The sequence below is a fragment of the Pseudopodoces humilis genome, chromosome 1 (assembly GCF_049639895.1).
Source record: "Pseudopodoces humilis isolate 2021_Gansu_Grassland_sample_001 chromosome 1, ASM4963989v1, whole genome shotgun sequence".
NCBI classification, from domain to species: Eukaryota; Metazoa; Chordata; class Aves; order Passeriformes; family Paridae; genus Pseudopodoces; species Pseudopodoces humilis.
In genome coordinates, this window is record NC_142200.1 from 22203001 (window position 1) to 22222986 (window position 19986).

At 41.1% G+C, this 19986-nt stretch overlaps 1 protein-coding gene across 1 annotated transcript in view; it reads right to left on the minus strand.

The window, feature by feature from the left end:
• Positions 1-18115, minus strand: part of CPQ (carboxypeptidase Q) — a 150730-nt gene extending 132615 nt beyond the window's left edge. The window contains exon 1 of the mRNA XM_005517004.3: positions 18061-18115. The gene's annotated coding sequence lies outside the window, so the exon portion shown is untranslated. The remainder of the gene's footprint in view (positions 1-18060) is intronic.
• Between the last annotated feature and the right edge of the window lie 1871 nt (positions 18116-19986).

The following is a 19986-nucleotide window of genomic DNA, read 5'->3' on the forward strand; positions in this document are numbered from 1 at the left end:
TGGTTGGTAACACCTCTGCGATGACATACTTAAGAAGAAAATCAAAACAAGGTCATAGATTTTTTGCTCCTAATCAGAGAAGAGGAGGTGAGGACATGTAAGGAAAACAACACAGAGACACCAAGGTCAGTGGAGAAGAAGGGGGAGGAAGTGCTCTATGTGTTAGAGCTGAGATTCCTCTGTAGGCTGTGGTGAGACCATGGTGAGGCTGCTGTGCCCCTGCAGCCCATGGAGATCCACGGGGGATGCAAAGATCCACCCACAGTCCATGGGGATCCATGGGGGATGCAGAGATCCATGGGGGATGCAGAGATCCACCCACAGCCCATGGGGATCCATGGGGGATGCAGAGATTCACCCACAGCCCATGCTGGAGCAGGTGGATGCCTAGAGGAGGCTGTGATCCAGTGGAAGACCCAGTGGAGAGAGAGAGGGCCCTGCTTCCAGGCTGGAACAGCCTGTCCTCGGAGGACTGCATCCTGTGGAAGAGTGACCCACACTACAGCAGTTTTGGGAGGACTGTCTACCCATGAGAGGAATTCACATTGCAGCAGGTGAGATTTGGCTGCTGCTTGTGGGAACGGACCCATGCTGGAGAAGTTCACATAGAACTGTCTCCCATGGGAGGGACCCCACAGCCTCACAGGGGAAGGACTCCTCTCCCAGAACAGTGGGAGAAAATCTCAGTGACCAAAAACCCCACACCTTGTCTTCCTGCACTGTTGGCGGGAAGGAGGGAGGGGCTGGGGGGAAAAAGGTGTTTCAAGGGTTTATTTTATATCTCATTATCCTCCTGTGATTCTGTTAGTAACAAAATTCACTTTGCAATTTAAGTTGAGCCTGTTTTGCCCTTGAAATATTTCTCCTGGTTCTTATCTCACTCATGAAGCATTCATTAATTTTTTTTCCCTTCCTCTGCCCAGCTGTAGCAGGGGAGGGTGAGTGAGCGAGTCTCATGGGTGCCTGGCGTTGGGCCAACATCAAACCACAACCACCTCTTTTTCTGTATCTCCTCCTTATGTCACCGAGGGCTGGGAGCAAGAAGTGAGTGTGTGTCTGCATGGTACTTAGTCACCATCTGGGGTTAAACCATGCCAGAATATTAACAAGCTTTCTTTGGATCCTCTTCCTTCTTCCAGGGCTTTATTCCGCAGGACTTAAATCAAACAAGTCTTTGAAGAGGTCAAAGTCTTCTCTCCTGAAGTCCAGTGCTGTGATCCTGCTTTTTGACCTGCTCCTAGGATCCTGAATTCCATTACCTGATGGACACTGTAGCCAAGGCTGCCTTTGACCTTCACAGCCCTTCTTTGCTTGTGTGAAGTCCATCATAGCCCCTCTCCTTGATGGCTTCTCCGTAACCTGTGTCAGGCACAGCAATCCTCCTGGATTGCTTATAGCCTGCTGTGATGACCCTCCAGCAGATATTGGGATAGTTGAAGCAACAGAGCCTGTGAATGAGGAGCTACTTCCAGCTCTTAAGGCCACATCTACTTGTTCTTCCTGATCAGGTGGCTGATAACACACAGCTGCTTTAGTCACCCATACCAGTCTGCTCTTTAATAATCCTTATCCACAGGCTTTCTGTTGGTTCATCACCCATCCCCAGGCAGAATTCCAAGCAACTACAGCTGTCCTCTCACATAAAGGGCAACTCCATCACCTCCTCTTTCCAGTCTGTCCTTCCTAAAGGGCATCTATCCATCCACTGCAACATTTCAGTCATGTGAGCTATCCCTCCACATGTCTATGATCCCAACAAGATCACAGCTCTGCAACTACACACAGACCTCTGTCTTGATTTATTCCCCATGTTATAAATGCTACTGTGCAGGCACTTAGGAGCATAGATTTGTCAGTAGAAACAGAAGAGGCAACCCACAACATTTATGAGAGCTTCTGATCAGCTCCCAAAAAGGGAGATAATCCACTAGGCATGCACCCATAAGATGCCACATGAAACAGTGGCTGTGCAATGCAGAAATGAGACACAGAAAGAGTCAAAGTACTAACCCCATTTCTAGGATCCATAAACCACCAGAATTCAGACAAATAAACAAATAAACAAAACCACCCCAATACCCACAAAAAACACTCAATCATTTTGGAGTCACCAAGCCTAGCTCATATGATAACCAACACAAAGCCTGCCAGCCTTCCATAGGCCTTTACGGGTCTTTTCACAAATAGCAATTTAAACAATTGCTTTAGCAATCGAGTAATACTAAGGTATTTGCCTTAACTATTCAAATATCCCCTAAACTTGAGATCAAGGCAGTAATAAGTTCTTCACAGTAAAGCAACATTTTTGCTAAACAAAAAAAAAATCATCATTGATTTAATCTGTGAATGATAAATCTGTAACAGATTTCTCTGAGACCAACAGGGCAAAGGTCTTAGACAACCAGGAGCAGAAGATTCAGGTTATCTCAGGACACTGTCTGAGAACCACAAAATGCCTTTTATAGTCTGAGTTACTGTTTATTTGTGGTTATACTACACAGAGGGAATTGGTGTATTTTTACTGCTATGCTCTGCACTTTCTCCATGTACTTTCCCTTAACCAGTTAATTACATGCTCTTAGACATCCTCTTCTAGAGACATCAGTCATTTTCTCAGGATGACCATGCTTGTTCCCTGATTTTTGCCAAGTTCATCACACACAAAGAAGTCAGCAAGATAATGGATAAATGCTGAATGGAGTAAGACAATTTTGTAGATTTAGTTTCAAAAACAACATTTGGGGGTTTGTTTGTTTAAGGGTTTGCAAAATCTACCAGAAAAAAGCAGATACACTTGGCTGTTACACAGAAGGCACAGAGGGATTATTTAAATAGCATTGACCACCTCAAAGATCCCCCAGCTACCAACTTCATGCACTTTTTTCAATGGACATATGCAACTGTAGTTATCACATTTCCCTTAACTAAGAAAAGCTTTCTTTGTTCTCCTAGCCTTATTCAAAACCAGCAGCATACTCACTCCAAAGGCTGCCCCAGAGGACCTGCATTTAAGAGATATACTTCTTCCAGGAATTTCCCACTGAACACTGAGAACAGACATGTTTCCACAACTTCTGTGGATGTAACATACTTCTGCATTGCACAGCATTTCACTGCCTGCCAATACATTGTAAGAGTAATATAACTGAATTCAAACCCTGGTCAAGAACACAAAAAAAGGAATGTAATTTATTGTGCTTTCCTTGAATACTCCAGCATAATCTGTTCAAAAGCAGCTATCTGAAATACTTCCCTGCTGGGTAAAATAACATCATACTCAGACTGCAATACAGGAATCACTCCCCACTAGTCCAGGGAAAGAATCACACATCTGTTTTCCCAGTCTCTGCAACTTTATCACCTCAGTGAATCCTCTAGCAAAGGAGATTACTTATTTTTCCACATCTAACTAGTGAAGACTCAGCAAATCAACCTTACAATGCCAGCCAAATTAATAAAAAGTAACAGGAGAGTCAAAGTTGTTCCATGTGTTTTACTGTTCATGAAGTACAACGAGGGCATCCAGCCACAGGAGTACCTGGATCCATACAAAAGGAAGGGAATGCTCTGAATATAGTTCACAGAAAGAAAGGTTTTTCCCTGCAAAATCCTAGCAGAACATTTAAAGGGGAAAGTCTGGAGTGAGGAAGACCAAGTGGAAGACCACTTAAACTGTACACATATAAATCCATGGAGCATCATGGGTTGCACCTACAAATATTGAGAGCTGATGTCATTGTGAGGACATTCTTGTCATGTCACTCCTATCTTTGAGAAGGGCAAGAAATAAGATGTAGGGAACTACAGACCAGTCAGCCTCACATAAAGCTCTGGCAAGCGGACAGGAGAAAAATCACGAAAATTACTTCCACACATATGAAGGACAAGAAGGTGACTCAGAATAGTTAGCATGGATTTACAAAGGGGAAACTGCATAATCAACATGTTGCCCTTCTAGGAAAAATTGCTGGCTTGGTACATGAGGAAAGAAAAGTGGATTTGTTTCCCCTTTACATTGGTAAGGTGGTTGACAGTCTCCATAAAGGTCCCAGGGAAGCTGATGAAGTCTGATGAGCAGACAGTGCGGTGGATTGAAAATCAACTGAACAACCAAGCCCAGAGGATTTTGAGTGACATCTAGTTGACAGATGGTAGCTAGTGGTGATCCCTAAAAGTCCATGCCCGCTCCAGAATTCTTATAAATCTCCATTAATAATCTGGATGCTTGGACAGAATGTGGCCTCAGATGATGGGAAGATTGGGAGGAGTGGCTGTGTACTTGATGGCTGCGTGAGAAGGCAGGCAGGCAGGCAGGAACCTTAAGAAGTTCAACAAGTCCTGCATCTGGGGAAGACTAACCCCCCATGCACTAAGACAGGCTGGGGATACCCAGCTGGAAAGGAGTTGGCAAAGAATGAGTCAGCAAAACTTCATGCTGCCAAAGACCAACAGCCTGATGGGCTGCACATCAGGAGTGTTGTCAGCAGGAGGAGGGATGTGATCTCTCCCCTGTAGTCAGCATTAGAGAAGCCAGACCTGGATTATTTCTTCACTCCTGGGCTTCCCAGTATGAGAAAGATGTGGACATGCTGTGCAACAAAGGGCCACAGGGATGATTAAGGGACTGGAGTATCCAGTATCCCTGTTAGGAGAGGCAGAGAGAGCTTTAACTGTTCAGTTTGGAGAAAAAAAGATTCTTTTCTTCTCCAGAAGGAGAGGGAAGGATTCATCAGTGGATGGAAATACCTGATGGGAGGGAACAAAGATGGCACTGCCAGGCTCTTTCCAGTGGTGCCCACCAACAGAACAAGACTCAATGGAAACAAACTGATATATATGCAATTCCATCTGAATACAAGAATGCTTTTTTTTTTTTTTGAGGGTAGTCAAACACTGAAAGACGTTGCCTAGAGAGGTTGTGAAGTGTTTGCAACATACAGGGACATATTCCAAACCTGTCTAGGCATGGGCCTGGACAGCCTGCAGCAGCTGACCCTGCTTAAAAAGACACTTTGGACTAGAGCTCAAAAGATGTCTTTCAAACTAGATGCATGATTCAGAATATGAAAGGAGACCAGAGACACAACCTGAAAGGCTTTTAAAAAATCAAGGGAGAAAGGTTCTAGGTATGTAGCAGAAAAAGAGAAACTAAAGGCAGAAAATAAGTCTTTTCCAGCTCAAATTAGTATGAAAGAGAATTAAATGTACAGCACAATACTGTGGTAGGTATGCAGGTAGGGCAGAGGGTGCCAGAAGATACATTTATTAGTAGTTCTTTAAGGATGCTTCTACCTCTTGTCTGGCCAATTTTTTTGTACCTAATTGCCATCTTTGATGCTAAAGGACAAGCTCATTGGGATCTTCATATTTTAACGGTGCCCTTATATAAAAGAAGAGCACACCCAATATTTAACCAGGCTAACTGGCATTTCCAGCATTAAAATCATTACAATATAAATTACTTAAATGTTACAGACAGAAAAGAATAAGAGAAAGAGGACAAAAGAATCTCTCAGATGAGAGACTAACTACTGTCTGACTGATTGCTGTAGACAGCAATCAAATAACAGAAAGGGGAGCAGAGGGCATAAAAATAGGATAAAGCTGTAGAACTGCTTCTTCTCCAGTGTGGCTAAGTTCTCCCAAAATCCCACTTGAAAATATAGACAAAAGGATACAGTGAGTTCACAGGAGTCATGGTTATGGGAAATGAGGAATGAAAACAAAAAACTGAGGCTATTAACCACTTAATTGCTAGAAATCTGCCATATCTATAGAGTATCTATCAGTTTCTTAACCACCATTTGATTTTCCTTCAGGGAATGTAGGAAATCTTGAAATCACACAGTGGTCCTGATGACATGAGAATAGACTGAAAAGCCCCAGGGTAACAAACTAACATGCTGCAGAGTGATGTCTAATACATTTAATAGCACTGGAAAAAAGTTTGTTGTGACAGCTGTGGAGTAGGATGACTGGAAGGCTAGGTGAACTTGCAAAATGAGGAGGAGATTTCTGCCTAAAAAATAAAGTCACAGAGTTATTCCATCACTTATAAAGATAAGGAGAAGGAATGGATGGGACAGTGGGGGAAATATAAGCTTTATGATCTTACAGAGTGAAGCAGAAAAGCAGACATTCCTCAAAGACTGCTTTTTCAGCATTGTCATAATTCCTCATCTGGGAGAACATTTAATCAGTTGGAAAATCTTGGGTTTCGGAACACACACAATTAAAGCTATTATTTACATTATAAAGCCCTTAAAATTAACCTTTTGACACGTAAAACTAAGGTAAAGAAGAGTACAACACAACATGGATATAAGACTTTGGATAATCTTATTAGCTGGACCAAAAAGTCTAAAACACCAAAGGAAACACCTGAGCTGTTTTACCAGTTTCAGAATAACTATTTTGATCTTCTACAATTGAAGACAGAAAGTGAAATCCTTGAAAATATAAGTGCAACCTATGACCATACATGCTCTAGTGTGATTCTGATTTATGTAGACAGAATAGGAAGTGAAAATGAACACTACAGATTAAGACTCTTTAATATAGTCTTATAGTCTTAGATTTAATATAGATTAAGAAAGTCCAAACATTCCAAGAGACACTGCAGCCATAACTCGTCATTTGGCAGAAGTTCATACCCTATTTATAGTCAGTATGGGGGAAGTACTGCAGCTTAACATACAAAGGAAGCAGCAAAAGGAGCCATTCTTCCCTCTTCCCTCACCTCCAAGCCTCAGAATAATAACAGGTTACCTTGATAAATTCTTAGTCCACAGCTGCTGCTAAAATGGATGGCAATAATCCTAAAGAATCACACCACAATCCATGTGCAGAATACTGTATCAGCAAAGCCACAGAAATGATCAGCCAGCTACTCCTCTAAGAAGCAGTGTGTTCCAGACAAAAGTTAAGAATAACAAAAAACCCAAAAGCACTGAACAAGGCCTCAGCCATACAGCAGCTGATATTACTCTTCTTAATAAGCACGGAAATACAATTCTCAAAAGGAAGTACATTATCTTTTCAGAGGAAAAGATAGGAAATTCAGTGAGATTTTTTAGATCAGTACTGAAGAGAACAAAAACACTTAATCAATGGAAAGCAGTTAGGAAACAACAACATCAAAATACAATGTTGTTCATATTACATTAAAAGCCAAAGTATCTAGCTAAAGTCAGCTGATGGTGTTGAAAGACAACTGGAGGGGCAGGGAATGATTTTCAACAATTAAATCAACACATACACATACAACACACACAAGAATAGGGCTATAATTATACAACCTGGTATTTTTATGCTCAGCTTCGTTCAAGTCCACAACTATTCCCCTAGTATAAAAAGTGAGACAGGTATCTTGTATTGTTTTCACAAAATTCATGAGTTACTGAGACACAAACTCTTCAGAACTGCGTGTTTTTGTGTCAGCCTTTCCTACAGGTGAAAGGTGCTCCCTTTTAAGGAAGCAACATAACCACAGAAATCTTCTCTCACAACCTCTTCTGTACATATGCTTAAAGAGTGCTTAAACTTCTTTTACCCAGAATTCTAAATTAAGTTTCTTTTTGAAAACATGTTCAACAAGATCACATCCCACATTAATTGAAATCGTTCCCAGAAATCAGATGTTAAATATTTTCCTTTTGAGTTTTTATTGAAAGACTAGTAGATTGCATACAGCCAAATGATGAAACCTATCTCCCTACCAGGAGGAAGCCTACGACAGAAGGTATGAGCCATGAGCAAATGATCAATCCACACCTGGATAGCAAAAGCTACTAAAACTGATGGACAGACATTGTAACAGGAGCAAACCAAGTTTGTTAGCAATAGTCAGTACAGGACTGTTACTGTTAAAGGTTGGTCTGTCACTCCTGTGAATGCCAAAAGGAATCCCACTGCCATGCACCTGGCACTTGAAGGTACTTCTTGATGTGCCTCCAAGCAGCGTTCCAGCAGAAGGAAATCTAAATATTTTGAGTTTCTCCTTCCAACAATTAAATCTCAGTTTTAAAGGCAACTACACATTGCACTACTAGGGGTCAGGACATTTGCCAAAATGAACCACCAAATTAAGCAATCTTAGTTACTAATTATGTAATGTACAACAAACCAACTTTTCTAATATATTTTAACAAAAATTGCACCACATATTTGCAGCTACATATATATTATGTATATAATACATATATACTATATACCTCAGAATTATAAACTTAGAAGTTAAATTCTTAGCATTTTCATAACATGACAAGAATATGTGCCTACAACCACAGATCTACAAAGCATTTTTTGCTTTGCATATGGAAGAAATTTTTTTCATTTTTAGTCAGCAGGTTCAAAGAAAAGTGATGAACATTAAGCACCTTAAAGAAAAAGACAAAAAAAGGGCAATACCAGCATTTTCAAAAGTATCCAACCATTTTACTACTTTACTTCAAACCTTTAACAGTCCCAGTGCACAAACTGTAAGTAACACCATAATTCCAAATTAAGTCAATAATCATTCAGCAATGCTGAATATAAGATATTTAAGAATATTAATAAACAAAATTTCCTGATTAAAATAACTGTAACTTTTTTGAGTATCTTTTTCACTTGTCACGTTTTTTCATACAGTCTTTCTCTACAGTCACAAGAAAAGGTAAGTTCTTCATACTGCTACAGTAAAAAGCAATCAAGTGGTTTTGTGAAGCTGAGAAGTCTGGTCATCATATTGCTAGATTTCTTAAGAACTTTTACTTTAGTCTTTCCCCTCCTTATTGTAGGATACTTCCACTGAATCTTCCCTTTCCAAGGCAACAAAGGATGAATTTGTAAATGCAACTACACAAAAAAGAGCAGGATCAAGAATTTCTCATTACAATTGACAGAAAAATTATCTTTATGATGCACACATTTATTTACTTATATTAAGAGTGGGAAAAGTATTTATTTTGATGAGTTATATTATGAAGTATGTAATTTATAATTTCGTCACGATCACTAGAGCATAATACTGATACTCAAATATCACACTGTATTCCAACATATCAACATCAGAAACAAGCTGCTACAGTTCAGTGGCAATGTACAATTGGGGCCACCATCCAACTGCAGAATGCACTGAAATGTGGAAAAAAAAAAGTTTAAATGTAACAGACTGCTAGCAAGATAAATACACTTTACTTAAAGAGCTTGAGAGAAATCTGGGTTTTGTCCAATTTTGAGAACTAAATTAGCAAAACCAGACCGCTTTCTGATGTGGAAGAAAGCTCCAGCACCACTTTTTCATCAAAGCTACTCGCCAGTGCAGCACACATTTGATCATGAAGCACTACACTTACTATGCATAAGGCAGTTCTGATTCTGTATTTAACTTCTAATTACTTTAATGCCATTTAAAAGAAAAAAAAAATCAAACCGTTTTGCTATTGCAGGATAAAAGTTAGCTAGGACAACAGACATATCAGCATTAACTTTTTTTTTAAGCAATATTCAACACATCCCTGTTATCATCAGGGTCCCCTGTGCTACTCACTGCACAGACATGCTGAGAGAAACATGCCTTACAACTACAGACAAAATGAACCAACAACTGGAAGAGGAGGGACCCAGAAGTGACACCTCTAAGTGCTTCAGTTGCCACAAAAAAGACATTAGCATAACCACTCAGCCCGTTTCTTCTGACACTATAAGAGCAGATGATCAAAAGCTTGCTGCACTGAAGCAAATGGTCATGTTACAAAACATCAACTGGCAATCAAAGTGAAAAAAGACAAAAAACAACCACAAAAAAAACCAAAAACCACCAACAAAAATCATAAACAAACCCCTCCCCCAAAATATACCATAAACACACTAATTATATAGAGAGGACAGTGACAGAAAGTGATCAACCCTCTCTCTGCAAATGTTAAGATATCTCCCTGACTTTGCACTGACATGATTCTGATACTGCATCTAACAATAATACTCAGAGATTAGATTATGCCAAGAAAGTATGGGAGGAAACAAAACAGACATGAGTTTCCTTTTAGATCTTAAATACTTCTGCACAGTTCAGATTTTTAAGGCAAAGTGAACACACAGCTGCCATCTCCCAAACTCCAAAGAAGTTTTTACCTGCCTTTCAGAAAACCAACTCATCAGCACTGACAAGAACACACAGGTTCAGGTAAGTGACTGCACCTAAGTTCAGGAAGCACACAGGGACTTCAGCCCAACTGAGCCCAGAGAGCCCACAGCTCCACTTTCATACCTCCATTACTCCTCCTATCCTTCTGCTATTGCAGGTGACAGCCACAAACTCCTCCTGGCTTTGCTGGACAAGTTATGCCTGGTTCACAACAAAAATAGAAACTATTTTAACACATTTTAAATTGATATTTATATACAGTGCCACCAAAATGAGTAGAGAGCTCAGGGAATTAAGCCATCTCTGGCTTTGGTTCTTCCTCCAAAATAACCTTCTGCAAGCACAAGCTTTGGGAAAGTGGCCTTAAACTAACATTTACAAGTTAATAGTCACAAGACTAACCATTGAGGAGACAAAAGCTTGAAGAAACAAAGCACTTGGAACACACTACTTTGATTTAGCTATAAACGTTAGTTTTCAAACCCACACAATTGCCCAGTCATAACTACATAAAATTCAGAGGGCTTTATCCACAGCATGAGTAAAGCGACTGTCAAACATTTGGGACTCAGGTGTTACTAACGTGAGTTAAAAATGGAGCCTCTGCATCCTTCAGTAAATCCAGATGTTGAAAATGTCAGTCTCTTGATTAATTAAAAGCAATTCCAAGTTAAAATGGAACTGGTATTGGGGGATCACTTACACTTGGTTTCAATTTTATCACATACATCAGCTTGCAAGCAGAGGCAATTGATGAAAGAATTCACATAAAGTTATTAATGCTCCTTCATTCAAAAGCATCTTTGACTTCTTCATAAAGTGCTGATCCTTTCAGGATGATGATTTCACCACATGTGACTACACTTACGTTTTGGTTCTGCTCCACTATGAAAACTTCCCAGTTATTCCCTGAAACAGATCTGATGGTAACAATAACTCCACATCCCTTAATCCATGTTTACCAACAAGTCCTACTTTTTGAGCACAAAGTACTTAGATATAAACACCTGGAGAGAAGGCAAGGTAAGCAAGAAGCCTACATTTCTCAAATTTACTATCCTATTTAATTCCTATATTAAGGCTTTTTTTACAGCAATTACATTTTGCTTTCAGAAGAGCAGCTGAGTTTACACAGACAGTTACCCACAGTTGCAGTGATGCTTGCAGCAAACAGCCCAGCTGTTACTGCACCACAGCTGAAAATGTTTTCCAGGGAAAATAGTTGACTTTCATCCTTCCTATGCCAGTTGTCTGTAAGGACAGGCGATGTAAGACAGCATGTTTCATTTTGATCATTTTGGGAGGTAGCATTAGACAGGTGCCTACTCTAATTCTTATTTATCCAGTATGCATCTGTTTTTCTTATTTAAAGTTCACATACTGATAAGCTCCCAACAGTTATTTTTATATTTTTATAAGATTCTTCAAACAAATTTTCCTATGCTCCCCTTCCTGTCTTCAGCTCCTCAACTGCTCTTGTTCTGGATTTTCAGAAATGTCACTACAGAGTCATAGACCATCAAACTATAGGTTTGGGTTGGAAGACATGTTCAATGTCACTCAGTCCAACCCCCCTGCAACAAGCAGGGTGAGCTTCAACTAGATTAGGCTGCTCAGAGCCCAACCCAACCTGACCTTGACTGTCTCCAGGAATGGAGCTTCTACCACCTCTCTGGACAACCTCTTCTTGAGTTTCATCATACTCAGTACAAAAAAATTCTCCTTTATTTCTAGTCAAACTCTATTTTAGTTTAAAACCATTATTCCTTGTCCTATCACAAGATGTCCTGTTAAAAAGTCTTTCTCCATATTTCTTATAAGCCTCTTTCATTGCCAGATTTGCTTGAATAGTCCAAACCTGTATAACTACCAAAGAGCCCAGTACAATCCATCTGTATTGGACACATTGCATTTGGCAATGCCAGGTCTTTTAACAACTCTAGAGTACACCAGAGAGCATTATAAATCAAAACCTATCTGCTGACTTGGGTGGCATTGGCTGCTGAAGACAAGCACATCTGCCCTCATTCAGTTACCCTCTGAAGGGCAGCCACAGAGACATTCCTGCTCATTACCCCTCTTTCTGCAAGGTTTCTTTTCATCTGTAAGACCTAAGTCCTAAATGAAACACAAAGCACAGACCCTGTGAGTAATGTATATTAAAATCAGTGTATGTGCATTTTACCAGCCTGAACTGAGTGGAACACAGATTTGGATCAGTTGTGGTTTACATACATCTAGATCCCAGCTGTAGTCATTCTGCCCTTCAAATTGACATTCACTTGTACCAGAACCTCGTCCATCTGATCAGCAGCTGAGAACCAATCCATAAAAAGCAATTTTGCTTTGTTTGAAGAAATTAATAATGAGCATTAGTACCGGGAGATTAGTGCCAAAGAGAAAATGAAGATGCACTACTCAAAGGAAGATTGGACTGCAGTGGTCCCTGCACTCTGAGGAACAGACAGCTCTGCTCTTCCACTGCCACCTGGGTGAGAATGGCTGACCAAAGGCCACTTGGGTGGCTGGGGTGGAAAACTCTGCAGCAGCTGCAGGTAAAATGGACAAGGGCAGTAACTCAGAGCCTGCACGGAATTTTATAAGCCTATTCCTGAGATTTTTTTCAACTGAAAACCCTCTAGAGATTCCTAACTCAATGGCTGTTTCAAGACAACCAAACTGAACAAGTAATTAAACCAAGCTGACTTTGTTTTTCTTCTTGAGTATCTCACAGTGCATTCCTGAGGCAGAAATTGTCTGCTCTGTGTATTTTTCAGCAGCACTGAACAGATTACCTGAGGTTAGTAATGCACTTATCTGCTTTACCTAGTTGTCACAGGAGAAAATATTAATAGCCCACTGCAGTATACAAAATCATTCTTAAAGACTGATCATATGATCAATCTCAAAGAAATTAGTAGCTTACAATTCTTTCTGCTTCCAAAGCAATAAAGATTTTCATTAAACTAAAACTCCCAAGAAGTTTTCATAGCCTTCCACAAAAAGAGGACTTGTGTTTTGTACAGGAGAACATGATCAGAGAGAGAACTGGAGAAAAGCCTGGAGGAAAGGAGACACAGAGATGACCTTATCCCCCTCTGCAACTCCCTGAAAGGTGGGTGTAGTCAGGTGGGGGTTGGTCTCTTTCTCCAGGCAGCAAGTGACAGAATGACAGGACAGAGCCTTGAGCTGTGCCAAGGGAAATATAGGGTGGATATTAGGAAAAAGTTTTTCACTGCCCAGTGAGGTGGTGGAGTCACCATCCCTGGATGTGTTTAGAAAAAGACTGGATGTGGCACTTGATGCCATGGTCTAGTTGAGGTGTTAGGGCATGGGTTGGACTTGATGATCTTGATGGTTTCTTCCAACCCAGTCGTTCTGTGAATTCTGTGAACGAGAAGATCAACCTTGTGATTCAGAACAATAAAAGCCAACAGAATCAGAAACGCTAATCTCAAAATGTGTGCAGAGTAGAAGGGGAAACCATTTAAGATAAATCAAATTTAATCTGGCCTGCAAATGTTACAGATAAAATAGTGGATGCTTTCCAAATGGAGCCTATTGGCTCAGACCATATTTTAGGACATCAAAAAAGAACATGTCTTTCTCAAATTACTATTGGCACATGCATAATATTATATAAACCCCTTTTTGTGGGGCTACGTGAAACACGCAATTCCTTTAGACTCACTTGCCTCAGGTAAATTCACAGTCAAGTGCCTCCTCTGAAAAAAAAACCAACAAACTAACAAAAACTTAAAGGCACAGTGTGTCAATGTACATGAAGTAGAAGAAAGCTAGAAAAATCCAGGGGAGACAGAAGTCTCATTCCCTTTCTTACAGTGTGTTCGAGCAGGAAATGTACTATCAGTACATTTAAGTAAAAGATCACTCACCTTAACCAGCAACTTGAGAAAAAGAAAGAAAGAAGAAAGCCCAAATACATAGACAACAACAGGTTTAAAACCAGAACTGTTTTCTCGTATCAGTACTAAAACAGGCTTTAAAAGAGTGACAACAGTTCTCAATTGGACAAGATGCTGAATCTGTGGGGCCACAAATCAGGTTTGGGCAAATCCTGAGCCTGTAGAAACTAGCACTGTTATACTGAATGCAAGATGGTCACTCTGGCAAGTTTAAAATAATCTTAGTTGTTTATAACTCCTATGATGAAAGGAGTATCTGTGATAGGCAACCTGAGATTAACCTCCTCTTACAATAACATAATGATCATTGATTTAAAATTCATCTTAGAGAATTGAGATAAATGTGACTGATACAGTTTTCTTTTTAAAACAGCATTAGTATTCTCTTAAAGTCAGGTTGTAAGATCACAGGTCTCTTGCCATATCTCTGATATATGTAGTATACAGTGCGTAGTACAATAAAACACTTAGCCAAAATACATAAATTCTTAGAGATGTATTTTAACCTACATGTCTATTGATTAGATATTTCAATCAAGTCTCTCTTGACAGCAGCATTACCAAAGGGATTTCTACGTTTTTCTCTCATCCACTGTGGAGGAAATTCACAGAAGAAACCTATGTTAATTATTCCTAAAGAATCTGCTAAAATATTACTATTATTAATACCCATACAGAAAAAAAAGAAAGAATCCAAATGAGCCTGGTGTATGAATATTCTCCATTAAATTAAAAAATAAGTAGGTAGATAGATAAATAAATAAATTAAAAGCAAACCTCCCACCATTGGTCCATTCTCTCTAAGTCAGAAATCAAGTCTCTTATAAGATCAAGGTACCCAATTTACCATTTTTTAAAATTACAGGCTAATAAGGTTAACATTTTTCTCAAGCTCACATACAGTTTTTTCTTGTACTGTAAAATTGAAACAAAAAAGAGCAAAGCATTCTTCAAAGATTCTGGCAAAAAATACTGACTTAATCAAGTAATAGGCATTTAAGAGATTACAAATCTGAGCTAGAACTTCACTACTGCCATCACAGTGAAAATGTAAGTGACTTGGGGTCAACTGAAGAAAGAACTTACGTTTACTTCAGTACTTTGAGATTATTTCAGGCATTTGGTTACAAAAAAGTGGAAGATTACTGCAATGCAGTTTTTGACAGATAATATTTCCTGTCGAGACAGAACAGAAAGAACTGTAGAGCTTCAAGATTGTAATCGTTCCGAACATTTCTACCCACAAAGTGCTTCTTTAGGCAAAATATTTCACCCCTGCAGCTGCTACCTCTTAGATGTACTGCCACCCTTCATCCTCCCACAATTGGAAAGAAAGGAAGAAATGACAAGGCAAAGTTTTCAATCTTAAAACAAGAAAGTTTTATACAATATATCAGGAATAGATAAAAGAATCCCATGTGCATTATGAGTTTCTGCAATTATATCAACAGTAGGATATTATAAGTTACTTCCTTTCTCAAGTCGGCATTAAAGACACACAGGCATTTGCAAAATTGTGTTATAAAACAAATACAGATTTATTTGAGCTTTTGCTAACAGATGTCTCCCAACAGGGGTCAATGACAGGCTGTTCTTCCCCAGCCCAGATTTGCAATCTGTTCTTACCTGATTCAGTATCTTATTGTTACACTGTTCAAAAGAATTATATGTATTTCAAACACCAAGAAACAAGATCACGTAATACAAAGGCTTTGTATGAATCTCTAAAGCTGTGGAGGCTTTGATCCAAGTTTATCCGCAAAGCCTTCATCTGAAATACGTAAGTCTGGGTAAAGTAAAACATTGCAAGGGACAATAGATAGATGCTATTCAAGATAGGGAGAATATGTCTAAGGGAATTAGACAACATTTACAAGGAAACAAGGGACATATGAACTCTAATGCACATGGCAGGCTTTGTGGGGTTTCTTTGTGAAAATAAACATTTGAGATTTTATTAAAATTAATAATCCAACAGAAGGAGCAGCAGACAAGACTGGAAGGTGGTTTTAAGAACTGACAGGTAAGCATGAGAAAAACATCTAATAAAAGCTTTCATCCCTGCAGAAAATTAACCAGAACAAAATCTAGGCCAGCTTTTGTCACCCTAACTTAAATCTCACGAATTTTCACAAGCTAAAATAGAGAGATACATTACAGATAGGTGAAAATACAAGCAGTTATTCTGTTTCCACACAGGGAGTCTGCTCTACAGCCATCCCAAGTATTGCTTTGTAAGAACACTCACATACTCCCCTTTAATCAATAGATTACAACATTCCAACAACAGTTCTAGAGAACTGTTTACAGAAACAGTAAATCTAATTTTGAATAGAGCAAAACCAACAGACAGACAAAATTTTAAAAATTAGGGCTCACTTAACAAGACGTTAGGATTTTAGGTGCCTTTGTGTATGGCACTGTCTGAGCACACACTTTTGGTACTCATGCAGCACTTAGGAAAGTCAGGTCCTCAAAATATTGCAGTTTGGAGGAAAAAACAAGTAATTAATATGCAAACATAATTATTGTGCTTGTATCTTGAATTTGTCCTTTTGTAGTTTTGAGTACACTTACAACTTGGCAGATACAACCACTACATTCAAAAGGTTCCTCTGCATCTAATGCTTCCTTAGACAAATCCGATTCAGCCCACAGAACTTTTATCTTTTTCATATTTCTTTATATGTTTTTCTAATATTTTTATATATTATTTTCATAACTTTTATATATTTTTTAGCTTTTGGTCAGTGACAGCTGTCAACTTTGCTCACTTCAGGATCATGGTAGAGCATCGTGCCTTGTCTAACATTGACCATGTATCCCCCAAGCACTGTGTGACTGCTGACTTCGAGTCCATATTTGTTTTTAAATTAAGAGAAACAAGAGGGTAAGCAAGGATTTTGTTTCACAGAATCACAAAATCAATGAGACTGGAAAAGACCTCTGAGATCTTTGAGTCCAGAGTCTGAGTGACAGACTACACATCAACTACACCCTGGCACAAAGTGCCAAGTCCAGTCTTTCCTTAAACACCTCTGGGGACGGTGACTCCACTACTTCCTGGGCAGTCCATTCCAATGTCTAATCACTCTTTCTGTGAAATTCCTCCAAATGTCCAACTTAAAACTCCCCTGACACAGTTTACTCGTCCTGTCACTTGTTACCTGGGAAAAGAGACCGACCCTCACCTGGCTACAACCTTCTTTCAGGAAGTTGCAGAGAATGATAAGGTCTCCCTGAGCCTCCTTTTCTCCAGGCTAAGCACCCCCAGCTCCCTCAGCAGCTCCTCACAGGGTTTGTGCTCCAGACCCCTCACCAGCTCCATTTCCCTCCTCTGGACACGCTCCAGCCCCTCAATGTCCTTCTTGTACTGAGGGGCCCAGAACTGGACACAGCACTCGAGCTGTGGCCTCAGCAGTGCCAGTACAGGGGGACAATCCCTGCCCTGCTCCTGCTGGCCACACTATTGCTGAGCCAGGCCAGGATGCCACTGGCCTTCTTGGCCACGTGGGCTCACTGCTGGCTCATGTTCACCCAGCTGTCGACAAGCACCTCCAGGTCCTTCTCCGCTGTATGACGCGATGCAACGTCCATGCTCCTGAAGTACCACCATGACCATCATGTCAGTCTCCCCTCCAGCAAAGGGCGAACAGCGGATATAGCGAGGCGGTGCCGACCCCCGCTGCCAGGCCGGGGCTCCAGCCCACCGAGCGGGGCCGGGCCGGCAGCACCGGGGCTGCGGCCCAGCGGCCCCACTGCGGGAGGGGTGAGGGGTGGGGAAGGTAGCACACGCTGCACGGCTCTAAAGCCAGACAAGGAGCCGCGGCTGAGCCCAGCCGGGAATGGCGGCCAGTGCCCCTCCTCCGGGGTCGAAGCCTCCCGAAAGAGCGCTACAGCCCGGCGGAGGAGCGCCGGCAGCCCGGGGGGACGGCCTGTGCGGAGGAGGGGGAGCAGGAGGAAGAAAAGGAGGAGGATGAGGCGGCGGGCAGAGCAAACACGAACCTTCCCCGCGCAGATCGGGCGGCGGCGCCGGCACGGCCCTGACCCCCGGGCGGCTGCAGCGGGGGAAGGAGGAGCGGCCGCGGGGGTGGGAGGGGCCGGGCCGCCGCCCGGGACCCGCCGCTGCCCCCGGCCCTGGCGCCTCATAGCTCGGCCCGAGGCCCGGCGGGCCCCGCTCGACCCCTGCCGCCTAACCCTGGGCACCTGGAAAACATCGCCCGCCACTACCGAGTTTTCCAGGGGACTGAGACCTTTGTGCGAGGGGCTGTGAGGGACTGGATGAAGCTGCCTCCCAAAGAAGTTGGGATGGCCCATTCCCGGAGATACTCAACGCCAGCTGGGATGGGGCTCTGGTCAGCGTGATATACTGGAAGTCCCTTCCTATGGCAGGAGATTGAACGAGACAGTTTTTAAGGTTTCTTCCAACCCAAACCATTCTATGATGCTGTGATGATTTTATGACTGCACTTTTATAGGGAACGTGTGATAGTGGTGCAAGGATGCACGGAAAATGGATGAAGCACGAGGAGCCTTTCTTTGCTGCTGGCTGCACAGCAGCAGCATCCTTCTGAGTATTTCAGAGCATGGCAGTTTTTGCTTGTGTAGTTCGTTGACGTTTTCCAGCTGTCTAAGAGCCTTTCCTGCCTTTACACTTCTGGGAACTGCGACAGGGCCACTACTCAGATGGTGGCTGCCTGCAGAAGTAACATTGCACTCATTTAAATAAAGGTGTGTTTATAAAAACACTTAGGTAAATGAGTGCAATTTAATCTGTAGATAAGATCTTAAAATACAAACATGGGTCCTAATCTGCAAACACTTGAATTAAAGCTCTCATTTCTTTCTGTTTAAGTCAATGGGACTACCCAGGTGCTTAGAGGTAAGGGTTTTTAGAATCAAAGCTCTTGGTGCATTTCCAAAAAGCTGCTGTAGCAGGAAGACATTGAAGAATTTCCCTCTAATATTCAACACCGTATTCCAATATTCATGAACTTTCTGCCTCGGTGAAATGACTGTTACACTAATGAGCTTCATGGGTGTGTACCTTGAGGAGGGGTTTGAAACACATTATTATAAGATAATGGCTGTTCCTGCCAACCTGACTCCTCCACCTCTGTATTTGAGGTGACTCATTTGTATTTTTTCACTTTTATTTTTCAATACAGCATCTGAACAGTATGTTTTTGCAGCTGGGACTGTGTCCTCTGCAATACAGATCAGGGAGCCTGCTGGTGGGATGAAACAACATATTTCTCAAACTGCCACAGTCCTTGAGAGTTCTATTCCATTGAGGGTAACAAAACAACTTCTTCAACAGAGATGTTACACAAGGAAAAGGCTGCCAGAGATTTTCATGTCTGGCTCCTTCTTTACTGCACATGCTGTATATTCTTTACATACAGTACCCTATAAGCTGTAAGCATCAATCTAGAACTGTATCTCTTGAAAGAGATTAATGTGATAAGTATTTCACTGAAAGTCATGTTAGAAAATACTCAATCCTTGAAGTTTGGCTGTTACACCTACAACACTTTGAACTTCACTACCAATGTACAGCCTTCCTTTTCACTTTCAGCAAGAGAGAACATAGGACATGTCTTCATGAACAAGCTCATGTAAAACTGTACTTGCAGTATATAAATTTAGGATATTGGTTAATTCATGAGAGTGATTTCTTTTCATCTGCTCCCTTTACAATTAAATCACTTCACCCAACTGGTTTTCCATTATTTTTTCCTTAATTAGATTCCTTTGTTAATCCTTCTATACCAAGAAGATGAAAGGAGAGTCAGGGCATCTTTTTTTCTCCTTCATCAAATAGTCAGAAGGATGGAGATATCTTGGTGTAGCTGTCATTAATCCCAGGTCAGAAGGTAGAGAACTCACTGCTTTAGTCTCCTGTTGTCCTTGCCAGAGGAGTGAAAAAAG